Source organism: Limulus polyphemus, unplaced genomic scaffold (assembly GCF_000517525.1).
Source record: "Limulus polyphemus unplaced genomic scaffold, Limulus_polyphemus-2.1.2 Scaffold4, whole genome shotgun sequence".
Taxonomy (NCBI): Eukaryota; Metazoa; Arthropoda; class Merostomata; order Xiphosura; family Limulidae; genus Limulus; species Limulus polyphemus.
Window position 1 is genome coordinate 2,286,259 of NW_013665614.1, and position 9,828 is coordinate 2,296,086.

The following is a 9,828-nucleotide window of genomic DNA, read 5'->3' on the forward strand; positions in this document are numbered from 1 at the left end:
AACTTCATATGTCGTGCTGTGTTATAGCCTACAGAGTGCATAGCTCTTTTTGTAATTCATGACATGCGCACGTTTCACTGACGTCACGACATTTTAGTGTCTACTGACTGACTGACAGACAGACAATACAAAACAAGCGACCCTTCCAGGAAGCCTTCGGCCCCCTTTTGAGGAATTAATGTACTATTCAGAAACGAAAGCCTATTCATGTACATTAACTCTCTAAACAAAGTAATATATGTATAACTAATGGGTGGTGATATAACTATTTAACCGACTGCCATTAATGTTTGTTTCATTGAGTAGACGATGTATGACAAAAACAACAACAACAAAAAAAAAGATAAAGCTTTCTTTAAGATACAAATAAAAACTATTTTTTATAGTAATAAATTAACTATTACTAGTTAACAAAAGTAGCAGGAAAGGTTTTTAAGGCATATAACTAACACAATATAAATTATAGTATTAACACAAAGCCAATGTAACCTATTAAGAAATCTTGGTTAAAACTGTTCAGGTGATTTTTTTCTCTCTTATCACACTTTTAACATCAGCTCACCGGTGCTAAGTTCTTTGTGGCAAATGTTTCTTTTGATCTTAGCCACTGATCATTTTCAGCCTTTCCGATAATTTGGAACTCTTCAATTTCTACATTTACATTCACTCATTCTTCTTTATGTCGGAAAATGTTTGAGAGTTCTGCATATCTTGGCACACTATATTCTTTAACTCGATCACTAAGCCTCCTCACCGTCGACTCTATATACGCACTATTACGAACAGAGTACTGATATCTGTAGATGACATGTGATCGGTCCGCTTTGCAAATTCTATCTTTGAATACAAAATACTTTCTTATTCTGTACACTGGGTTAAGTACCACACGTAAATCAACTTGTGGTACACATTACAAAGGAAGTTCTTTATATTTTTCTTGATTTTCAAAGCACGTGTTCCAGTAAATGGTAGTGTCATATACACAATCTTTTTTGGAACATTATATTCCTCTTCCTTAGGGGGTGGCCGATTTGTTGATATAATCGTTGATAACTCTTGTTAAAACGTTTATTGGGAAGTCATTCAAATACAAGTAACTTTTGATGTTTTCCACTTCATTTTAAAAAAAAAGTTCAATATTATTACATAGTTTATGAGCTTGATATACGAGAATTCTAATTAGATTCTCTTTAAAGTTATTAGGCATAAAATTATTATAGTTAAAGTACAACCCTAAAATGTAGTTTTATGATAAATTCCGAGTTCAAATTTATCATCATTTTTCTTAACTAGAGTGTGTAAAAAAGGTAGCATGCAATCTCTTTCTTTTTTCTACCGTGAATTTAATATTATTATGTTGTTTATTCAGATAATTCAAAACATTATCTACTTGTTCTTCACTTTCAAATACCGTAAATGTGTCGTCCGCATATCATTTATACACTATCGGTTTAATTTCCTTGGAACATTTATATATCCATTTCTTTTTCTTAAAACACATAAATACATTAGCCAATATGGGGGCCAAACAATAACTCATACTAACTCCACCTTTCTGATCATAAACCTTACCATTAAACAAAAAATGTGATTCTTTTGTAGCTTAATAGTTTCGCATGGTGTTTCTCACACCACCAAATTCTTGTCCGGACACCGGGTGAGCATGTTTCGGTGTGACGGGGATTCGAACCCGCGACCCGCAGATTACGAGTCGAGTGCCCTAACCACCTGGCCATGCCGGGCCTTTTGGAGCTATACCCATTAATTCATGGAATATCTCTTTCGTTATTCCCATAAAACTACACCCCTTTCTCATATAATAAAGTTTTACATATCTTAATGATTTCATCTAATGGTATGTTAGTAAATAATGATTCTACATCAAAACTTGTAATTACTACATCCTTATCAAATTTCAAATCCTTAATATTGTCTACAAATTCAAAGCTATCTTTCACAGTATATTTATTATTAATAAATTATTTTAAACCTTTACTTAAAAATGTTGCTAATTTGTGATTACAGCAACCAATGTTAGACACAACTGTCTTTATGAATTTTTGGCAATCCATAGAATATACCCGCATGCGAACCATTTGGTCTTATTTCTTTATAAATATCTTCTGCTATGATGTTTTCTTTTTTCAGTTTTAATAAGTATCTAATCAACTTATTTTCTCTGGTTTTGGTGAGATCTTTTTTAAGGATTTTGAATTTATTTTTGTCCTTAATAATTTCTTCAACCTTGTTGGTATAGTCTTCCTTATCTATAATGACTACTTTGTTACCTTTATCAGGCTTCGTAATCACCATCTCTTTATTCTTACAGATGATTTTCGAGATCTATATGTTTTAACAATAAGCATTTCTAATCACTTTACCCATAAACATCTTCGTGACTTGTAACTATACATATTAAACGCTCTAGCTCACTTGTAATTCAGTGAAAATTTGGTGATTTGTAAGTACATTTATCTTCTAAAATTGACCCCCTCTGGGAGGGTTATATTACAGGACATTCCGACGCAAACTTCTTCTATTCAGCGATGATATACCTTGACATTTCGAAGAAAGAGATGTTTAATGTTGAACCGTATTAGAAAAATAATAGAGGCTGTGATTCCACTATGCAAAAAATAGATACTATGTGATTTGTTACTAGGTAGCACACCAGAGATAGTGAACTTAGCAGTACATTTCAGCTAGAGTAAGAACTTACCTCTCTCAGAACTGTAAAAGAAAATAATTCACACAGATTTAGGGCCACAGAAGTGATACAAGAACCGTGTTCACAATCCTCTTCCAAAGCACAAAGCTAAACAGAAGTATAACTATCGAAAGTTCTACGAAAGGTATCTTGCATGTAACAAATGGAAGCGTGGTGTCCCTTTGAGCAAAGCACACTTATTCTTAAGTGCTTGCAAAAGTCTGGACAATTTATTATCGTCCTGTCAGTAATACAAGATTTCCAAAATGTACCAGACCATGCAACAAATTTTGTCCAATACATTTATGGTGGTTGCAGGTTATAGCTGTAATGGTAAGTTAAACATCCAAAGAGTCGAGGAAAATACTGAGGTAAATTTTACACATTATCATGCTAATGGGCTGACACCACTATATCACAAGAAATACCACCTTCATATGGATTGGATGCCAATAAAGTATGGTTTCATGGTTTCATTAAAACAGAACATCTAATCACACGTCCAAGTAAACATGTCAGTTCTACCACAATATATAAGTACAAATGGTAATTCATGCTCTGCCATTCGCAGGCATCTCCAGTGGAGTTGTATATCTTGGGGCTGCTCAAGCGGTTCATCAGAAATCGGCGCCTCCTCAGAGTTAATGGATTTGGAGAGTATGTAAAGAGAAAGGGGTCAACATTAACTTCAGTGCATTGCACAAAAGCTTCCTACATTTGACATTGTGGTGCAGAACAAAAGCAAAAGTCCATAGCCAGTACAATCACACAGAACACCATTTGTAGTGAAAGGAAGGACTGCAAGGCATAAGAAATCTTCCTTGCATCGTTACCATAAATCGAGAACATTTCTCTGCTTAGTCATTAGATGCATCAGTTCAGCTAAACAGAAATAGGAGATAATGCTTTGAGCCTGTTAATAAAGCCATAATTTCTTCGAAAACAAATCACTCATAATTTGTTGACTTTTACAGTCATTGATTGTAATAACGTAAGTGTAACATATACAATTTCAGAAAGTTTTACTTTCTCCCTCTGTTTCAGATTTCACACTGAGTAAATAAAATTATCAGGAGATTAACAAGTACAACTCACAAAGAGTTCAGCCTGCTATGGAAACGAATAGATTTTAATAGCAACGAATCTCTTCCACATTGGAAAGTAAAAAGATAAACATTTGAAAAAATATATCAAAATGAGCCACTTCGTGTATTGGCTGTCGAGATATAAGATGTGGCAAGATTAACTATAAAGTCAAACTACAAAGCCCATGTTTATGTAACGTATTTTTGACATCTCTGTTGAACTAATCGGTGTCCGTGTCAAATGATTTGAGTAATTAATATATACTGATGTGTACCAATGGTTGGTAACCAATGCTATTTAAAAGAGTAACGAAGAGATAATCTGTGTTTAACTCTAAAAGTGGGCCCACTTTGTATTAAAATAGGGACCCCAGTAGTGATGCTTGACAGCTCATATCTTAAGGTATGGTGGCCCAATACTTTTGGAAAAAATCGTGTAATTAATTAGGTCCAGGTTAGCTGTGTAGTTTTTGTTACTTTGTCTGTTGAAAAGCATAAAGCTATACAATGGGCTATTTGTGCTATGCTCACCGCGATTATCTAAACTCGAGTTTTAGCGTTATAAGCCCACTGGCTTACCGCTAAGCTATTGGGGGGGGGGCTTTTCTTTCACTACAGGTTTAATTATACGCAAACTGACATAAAAATATTTCTATCAGAAATTTCCGTATGAATGCACCATTAAAGATTAGAGAGTTGACTTTAGATATGAACAGCTTTCAGGTAGAAAATTACATGGGAATTATCAGAGAAGGTTTGTTGGAGGTTAACACGTCTTTATACTTCCTCTACTGTTTCTAGCAACGTTAGACCAAAAAGAAAGTCTGCTTCTATTTTGTTTAGCCAAGAACTTTCCAGACAAAGGTATACAACTTTGGGGGTTAAAACTTTTTCTTTACTCTCTCACCAACTCAGTAATAACATTTCTACATAGTTCTACTGACTACACAATTCTAACCATTACAGTTCAAGCATGAACAGGAACTCGGCGAAATACGTGTACAAACAAACAAGTAGCAATTTTCAGCCAATTATAGATAATATTCCTTAGAAAGTTGTTACAAAAATGAACGAATCGCTTCCTTGACTAGTTTAAGATCAAGCGGTTTTATCCACAAGATATGAACCACGCACGCTCGTTAGTCATGCATGCTTCGTTTTTCCTATAGTGGTGGTACGCAATTAATTAACCAATTAACACTTGTTAATCTTTTGACTGGTTTATGCTTTTTTCTTTTGTTTGTTCTTATCAACAATAAAAATAATCTATTTTAAAAATTATCATTACCATTATTATGTGATTTGGATGTGATCTGATATTCATAAAATGTACAGTTTAGGTGAAGTGATCAACATAGCCACGTTAGGTAGTGTGGTTTTTCGTGAAACTTCAGGTGTGGTTCCATTTGTAATGTAAATATTACATGGCTAGAGAGGTGTTAATTTTAGTAACGTGCTCAAACTTTGAAAGGCATGCAGATGTGTAGCAAATTCTACGAGTTGACGGTGTACGTTTTGTTCAGTCAAGAATCAACAGTCGTGGAAATAGGAGTAACGAGGTGCAATTTATCTAGATATTTAAATATATATGCATGTCGTCCCAATCGGTCTTAAACAGTAGTGGAAATAAGAGTAACGAGGTGCAATTTATCTGGATATTTAAATATATATGCATGTCGTCCCAATAGGTCTTAAACAGTAGTGGAAATAGAAGTAACGAGGTGCAATTTATCTGGATATTTAAATATATATGCATGTCGTCCCAATAGGTCTTAAATAGTAGTGGAAATAGAAGTAACGAGGTGCAATTTACCTAGCTATTTGAATATATATGCATGTCGTCCCAATATGTCTTAGTATATAAAAAAATGAAAGGGTGAAATAAATCTTAATGATGATTTTGGAAGTAGATTATTTTTCACTTTTTAGGCGGATGGTATTTTATAATTATGTATGATAGCTGTGGGCTTTAGTTCTATTTTCCCCTTCACGACATCATTTTAAGTTTGCTCTGCTATCTTAGAATTTCAAATAAATTTACACAGATTCATGACGCCTCATTAGCTGTATCTATAATTTGCAATAGTATGGTCGATATGAAGTAAATCAGACACAGTTTAATCAAAGAATCATTTTGGGTTAAGATAATCGAAAATCAACGCAGATGTCAGCTATATATAATACTGTATATATATATAATCATATATACATAGCTTCTCTCTTAAATAGTATTTGAAAATAGTTTACCATTTCCTTTATGATACGATATTATAAAGCAAAGAATGCGACTAATGTTTTCCCCTTATTATCACAAAACTTCACAAAAAACGTCACACACAACTGCTGTTAGTTATATTGAAATACATTCCAACCCATTGACAGTTTAAAATAAATGCAGTTCGCACATTGTGCTCGTTAGGATAATGAGAGTTTACCATAATTATTAAATTGAGTATACATAAGACACGTGGTATAAAATGATAAACAACCAGTTCGGTCCACCTATGTATATGTATTATATATATTATATATATGCGCGTGCATGTGTTATGCTGGTACAGCTTTTTGCTTAGTTATAATCCAGAAGCATTCATATGTGACCATAAAGAACATTTTCGATCTGAATGAACACTTTTACAGGACCGTGCCAAAAAAAAGAGCTACAGCAGGTGGTATGAAGCCGCCCAAAGTTTTCGCTCATTTCAGTTTCTCACATTTATTAGGACTAGCATGAAATTTCTGCATTCCGTTGCGGGGTTCAAAGGCTCCCCCCTCATGATTCACAGAGACACAAACGTACCGATCAAATACCTCCATTATTCCCAATTACTCGAAAAATACCCCGTTATGACATCCACCTGTAGTACCTGTGCACGAGTACCAACTTTGACCCTTCTAATTTATGCTTGGGGTTATACGTATAAACACAGTTTCAAAAATAGCACTCTAGTGATCCTAAGAGGGACAGGAACACAAAATGTGATGCCAGATTCGAGTTCAGCGACCCTGCAAACCTACTCCTAAACCTCCACCGTACCCGAGTGTCCATCGGGCACGTTTTAGTCCCCCTTAGTAGGAAGGGAGGCTATGCTATGAAGAAAAGTCCCCCTCAAGCCACCCCGAATTCGCCTGCCAAGGTTTTTTCTTACTAGTTCTAAAAATGTGGGACGAGTTCGCTGGAAAACAACAAGAACAAAAAATCACGAGTGAGAATTAATATAGAATTCCCTTTCAATAAAGTTATTCCTTCATTATAAACTAAATCCATATTTCAATTCATTGACAGTAATTGTGAAGTACAATATTTCCATTTTCCCAAATAACTGTGTGAAACAGCATGTTTCAGCATTTGTGCTACATGCATACTATTATTCATTAAAATCGCATTAATTTAAATAGGGATTTTATACAAAGTAGTATACGAGTACAGTAGGTTGCCTTGCACGAGTAATTCACTAAATGACTCACTGACATCGTGATTTGTTACTTTTCTAACTGTTAATAACTATTTTATAATTGGACCACCACGGTGCCACGTGAATCGACCTTACTCTTAACATGAATACAGTGAGTCGATGGGGGGTTAAATATCATGAATGACTTTTAACCACATTATCTTTTGTATGATAACAAATGCCATAATCCACACGAGAAGCCAAGGACCATAGTAAAAGACAAACAAAGAATATTGAAAATTCAAATACCCTACTTAGGGTTTACACCAACTACCTGCATTAAGGACCTTTAACAAATTGTTGTAACATTTATCATACCAAATTCACGGCAGTTTTCTCAAGAAAATTATAGTAACTTTCAAGGAATTAAACAGTTGGCAACACTACAAAAACTCGAGGAATTTAACCCTTCAATGAAGTTAAAACTATATATGCTTCGACTCCATAAAAAAAAATGTTGAGGTTTTAACAAATATTTCCGGAGAAAGGCTTTAGATGCCTAAAGCTAAATATTTCTTTCTCCAAGGCGTTGATATATTTAATCCATTTCATGTGTTTACTGATTATTTGACAAGTTTGCATCGATCAGTGAAGAAATTTGAAAAACTGTTGAAAGAAGTCTTCGTTCATCAACAGCCTGTAACAAGCTTAGTGGTTAAATGATAATTTTAGAAAATTAAAGTTTTCAGTGCAATAACAATAAAGTATTTCACAAGTATGTTGCTATTGAAAATGTATGAGAACAATTCATCCATCTACCTATTCGTATTGATTCTAAGACACTGACTTACCGTGTGAACTGCAGATTATTACGTTTTCTTCACGTGTTGAGTCAGAAAACGGGTCGTGCCAACATGAAGGTTTACAAAGGTATCATTAGTAAGGCTAAGGTTGATGTGGTCGACCAGCTGTACGTACATTTTATTATCGTTGTAAGTTCGATGTAGTAATGAACCACTCTTCCAGACGCACCACTTTCATTACACTATTCTAACACAACTGAAAGAGATTAGTAGCAGCAGAACGCTTTAAACAGCGACTGCGTAGTCACGACATTGACGTCACCTATACGACTCATAGAAGATTATGAGTTGCGCGAGTCGTTCCGTGACCCACTTTTGACACGATTCCAGATGTTTAAAGCGACATGCCAAGGTTTGGACAGTACTTGTTATATAGTTGAAGGAACCAAATAAAAAATGAAGGAAGTATACTTATAAACACAGAAACAGAAAACACTATCTATATATACTTATGAAGGAAGTATACGCATAAACACAGAAACAGAAAATACTATCTATATATACTTATATTCTTTCTTCATTGATATGTTTAGATAGTATTTTCTGTATATGTATTTACACGTATACTTCCTTCAACGTATACTTCCTTCATAAACATGTTTCAGCAGTGTTTTCTGCTTCTGTATGTGTTTTTATATGTATACTTCCTTTATAAGTATGTTTATATAGTGTTTCTTCTTTTTATACGTGTTTATACCATAAACACATATACAGAAAACACTATCTAAATATACTAATGAAGGAAGAATAGGTACAAACACATATAAAAAAGCAGAAAATACTATCTAAACATACTTATAAAGGAAGTATAGGTTTAAATACATATACAGAAAACACTACTTAAACGCGCTTATCTTTCCATGGCAGCACAGCTTCTACATCTTTTTTTTTTCATCTCTCTTGAATGAAACCCCAGTAATCACTGTGTGAGCGATAGAAAACTTTTCTCTCATCCAGCACAGACACTTCACCAGAACAACGATCAGTTAAAATAGCAGTATTTTTTCCAAACGTTGATATCCGTGAGTGTGTGGAAGATAATGTATTTGTGAGAGTAACTTTCATCCATTTATATGTCAGTAAAATCTGATATTAGAAAAGCATGGCTATCCATACATCTATAAATTCTGGCCACTTAATGCCCGAGTTATGTATAAAGCAGTTGTACTATAAATTATTTATTTGTTTATTTAAAGGTGAAATACTTTTAATAAAATTAGCATTTTTCTGAAAAACTGAAAACTGATTTCCCAGGTTCAAATCTTATCCGAGCTCAATTTTCACTTTATCGGAAAATCTTTCCCACATTAAGCAGATTTTCACTTTATCAGATAACCTTTCATACATTAAGTAGATTTTCACTTTATCAGATAACCTTTCATACATTAAGTAGATTTTCACTTTTTCAGATACCTTTCACACATTAAGCAGATTTTCACTTAATCAGATAACCTTTCATACATTAAGTAGATTTTCACTTTATCAGATACCTTTCACACATTAAGCAGATTTTCACTTAATCATATAATCTTTCCCACATTAAGCAGATTTTCACTTTATCAGATTACCTTTCATACATTAAGCAGATTTTCACTTTATCAGATTACCTTTCATACATTAAGCAGATTTTCACTTTATCAGATACCTTTTATACATTAAGTAGATTCTCACTTTATCAGAAAACCTTTCATATAATAAACAGCATTTCACTTTATCAGATAACCTCTCATATAATAAACAGCATTTCACTTTATCAGATACCTTTCATACATTAAGTA

At 33.8% G+C, this 9,828-nt stretch overlaps 1 protein-coding gene across 1 annotated transcript in view; it reads right to left on the minus strand.

Annotated features, from left to right (window-relative positions):
* LOC106471286 (tripartite motif-containing protein 2-like) overlaps window positions 1–8,209 on the minus strand; it is a 35,480-nt gene extending 27,271 nt beyond the window's left edge. The window contains exon 1 of the mRNA XM_013931919.2: window positions 8,039–8,209. The gene's annotated coding sequence lies outside the window, so the exon portion shown is untranslated. The remainder of the gene's footprint in view (window positions 1–8,038) is intronic.
* Between the last annotated feature and the right edge of the window lie 1,619 nt (window positions 8,210–9,828).